This window comes from Macaca nemestrina, chromosome 11, assembly GCF_043159975.1.
Source record: "Macaca nemestrina isolate mMacNem1 chromosome 11, mMacNem.hap1, whole genome shotgun sequence".
NCBI classification, from domain to species: Eukaryota; Metazoa; Chordata; class Mammalia; order Primates; family Cercopithecidae; genus Macaca; species Macaca nemestrina.
This window is the reverse complement of record NC_092135.1, coordinates 41,640,510-41,644,638: the sequence shown is the minus strand read 5'-3', so window position 1 is coordinate 41,644,638 and position 4,129 is coordinate 41,640,510.

Genomic DNA, 4,129 nt, shown 5'->3' with positions numbered 1-4,129 from the left:
AACTGCTATATGTGTTTCAAACATGAAGAAATTGAGACATGTGTATGGAGACTTGTCTGGAATGATGAATACTCCATAAAAAAGTGAATTCTGGAAACCAGATTTCCCAGCTCTGATTCTCAGGTGAATCCATATATCCCTGTTAGATATTAACACCCACATAGCCAGTGCATATTACAAATATAGTGTCCTCTTGTTTCTTAAAATGAAATAAAATTGATGAATTGAAACATATGAATTAAAAATAGTGTTCTTGATATGGGATAAAATAACAGGTTCAGAACTTTAGAATGTAGGAGACCCTAGACATGAATAATCTCACCTACTCATGTTAAGGACAAGGACCTGACCCAGAGGGCTTGAGATTTGAACAAGGACCTGGTGACTGGAAATATGCAGAAGAGACACTAACAGTATAATGAAATAAGGACTTGCTCTCAACTCTGCTTTTTTTCCTGCCCCCACCCAGGGGAGGAGCAGGATTTAAAAGCATCTATTCTGTGTTTTATATAATTTAGATGGAATGATTTGATAATTTTGAAAAATCAGGTGTGAATCAAATCCAGTTCTCTTCTCAGACTATACCTTGGAACTTGAAAATACTGAACAGTGTTTCTCAGAAGTTGTCTCTATAGGATAATGTAAAATTCTTGACATTCTGTTGACCTGGGAAGTTTTACGTGGCTAAGAAAATACAGTAGAATAATTGCTCTCCTTCTCAGACTATAGTAGAGATTCCTAGGTTAAGATAGGTAATTCATGTTTCGAGGATGAATATAGTCATATATATCCACACATGCCCATATTCAATTATACATGATTGTGATCTATATCTATATCTATATATTGATATATATATATATATATGTTGATATATAATCATGAGCATTTATAAAAGCATTAGGCCTGCAGGATATTTAAACACTCTTCATTTGTAACTTGCTTTTTCTGGGGGAATTATTTAGCTATACAAGATATCACCATATTCCTTTTTTTTAATATAATAAACATGTCTAGTCAAAGAAGGCATTAATGAAGCAATTCCCCAAATAAAACAGCCCATGATATCTGAGTGGCAGCAAAGAGAGAGTGTGGTCTTTGTAGTTTAATCAAGATCACAAGACTTGTTTTGAGCGTCTGTCATCTTTAATTTTACGGCACTTCATTTCAGAGTAGGACTGCCAGGGTCACATGCAATTAAAACACAGGCAAGATTTGTCTTGTGAAATCTTAACATAAAAAGTAATGTGTTACTCCATTTTAACTTTTCTACTGAACTCTGTGAACTCACTAATTACTTTTCCCCCCTCTTGTCACCTTTTTGATATGACATGTATTTTATAGAGGAGATAGAAATTTGGATTTTTTAATATCATGCATATGATTGAGGATAACAAAATTGAACCAGAGAAAAAAGGAACGCGTTTTTCAGAAATACATTTTTTAGTAATATCTGAGTACTCCAGCTTCAATTACAAAGAACCTCATAGATCAAATTCTAGGAAATAACTGTTAATCTGCTTAACTAGGGCAGGTAGAAGTGTAATAACGGACCAGAGATTTTACAGAGGCCAGGATCGTGAACCAGAGTTTATTCTCTGGGGTGCGGGCGATAGTGCTTTTATGTGATTGGCTGAGAAAAGCATTAAAAGCCAGCGCCTACGTGGAGATTTGGAGCACAAGGAGGGTTGTTGCATCATAGTGATCAGTAAATTGCATAGACCCTTATTAACCTTATTGATAAGGAGCTTAGGGAAGACCGAGTCAGGACGCAATATATTCTTCTTTTTGTTCTCCTGTCTGTCTCCGTTTGCAATCCCAGCTGCTTTGTATGGAGAGCTTTTATGCAGCACCTCAAAATTCAATGTCAGTAGCTGTGCCTTTAAGTTAGAGCCAGGGAATGGAGTGGGAGCCAGCCCATGCACAGGGGGCTCAGGGCCTATTTAACTGGTGCTGGGGACACCTGGAGAATGTTTGAAAATTTTGTGCTTAAAGAATCTTTTATATTACTCCTCTTTCAATGCAGCTGGGGTCTGTAGGGATCAGGGGATTATTTTTGATACCTGTCGAAAAGAGTTATGTCTACACTGATTTTCCATCCCTCACTACTAATTAACCTTATTGTATACAGGAAACAGTGTATTTAATACCTGCATTCTTTCTGTAATGCCAAGTAAAATGAAATCCAGTGTGAAATCTAGTTAGCGTTTGCCTTTTTGAAGTCATTTTTAAGTTTCCAGTTTTAGTGACTGTGACCTCAGAACTGATAGCTAGAAAAATAGTGAGCTCAAACCAATTTTGGTTTCAATTGTATTCCTCACTCCCTCCAACTTAAAAGCTGCCTTTCACCTGGTCTGGTGAGGAGAATGGAGGAATGGAACATCTCGAGCTGGACCACGTTTCTCTGGAGTCTTCCATGTTGGCCTCTGCCTGTGGTTGTGAGGTTTCCCTTTATGTCCCATAGGCTGGCCCCTACTCCATTAACCTGGTTTCTCTCCTTGGCAGTTGAACACCTGTGTCCTGTTCTTTTCAATCTGGGAGGCTGAAATTTGACAGAAACATCATGGCAAAGTTGTGCAGCAGCGATGCAAGTAGATGCTGACTAAACGGGAGGAATCTGAGCCCAGGATAAAATGTTCAAGAAAATCCCATTGGTGGAATGTTTGTGAGAGAAAGAAAAAAGGTAGGGTCTAGCAAGAAAGAGCAGAAATTAAACTGTGTAAAATGTCACCAAATGATGTGGAAAAATCCACATGTCTTCAAGTATGCTGCACAATATGGACTTAGAACACATTTTGCGAGTGATGTGAGAATGGTTAGCACAATGGTTACATTTCTGCTCTTAAAATTCCAGTGTGTGTGCGCATGTGTGTGTGCACGTGTGTCAAGTAAACTTGTTAGCTAAAATGGTGCCAGAGGAAAGTGAGGATTTTTAGGCCACTGCCTTGTATTTTCCAGATTTCTTGGCTTTTGAGATTTTCATATGTTGGTCGGAATGCCTATGCCCTGTAGCATATGTCTGACATGTAAACCACACATTGATAAGTGCAGGGAAGGGGGGTAGAAGATGCTGCTGGGTGTCACAGATGCCTGAGACCCCCTCCTCCTCCCAGCTGACTAGAAGCGGGACATCAACATTTGCTGTCAGCCTTGCGTGAGTTAGATTGGTGAATCTTAACATCTCTCCACTGCGTCTGTGATTTAGTCAGCATTTCTTGGGGATCTGCACCTCAAGAGAGGTAGCTGAAGGAATGTCTGTTTGATGGCCCTTGTGTAGGTGGGACTAAGAGTCAACACAAATACCACTGATTTGGCTGCACATAATATGCTACATTTAACTTGATAGGAAACCTGACGGTGGATCATATTTAATGTTGCTAGTGTTCTGGGTGTTTGTCTCGGTTCACTGGTACACCAAGTGTGTACAGAGCCCCAAGCACGGGCTTGGTGTTGGCACTCTTACTCACTGCTTTCTTAGCACTCTCCTTATTGAATGAGAAGTATTCTATAGAATCCTGCTGATGGCCTAAGACTTTTGTGGACCCTGCATGCTTTGCTTCAAGCATAAAATAGCAAAACTCAGTTGTATAAGTCTATAAGGAGTGTGTGCGTGTGTGTGTGTGTGTGTGTGTGTATCCTCCTTCAAGTCTCTTACCAAGACAGCTATACATTTTCATTTGGAAACACTACTACAGAAAATTGTCATCTTTTTGTACAAAATGTTCATTGTATTCACATCATTTGAATGATTCAGGATCACTCTCTGGCAGCATGAGACATGGCATGTCTTGATGCCTGCCTCTTTTTCAATTATATTTGAGAGGAAGGCTGCTGGGACCCACTTTTTTCATGTTTCACAGGACCCCTAAAGGGTCAGATTTAAGTTCAATACAATATTAGATAGTAAGATATGATAGATGTTAACAGGACACTGACAAATATGATCCAACACAGCATAATACAACATAACGTGCGGTCAAAGCTACCCCTACAGGTACCTGTAAAGATGGTTAAAGAGGCTTCTCTTCTGTCCTCTCCATAATGCAGTAAAAAAATTAGTACAATGTCTGCAAAACATGTAGGCAAACAAAATGCTACACAAATATTAAAATTATAGAAATAACATGAA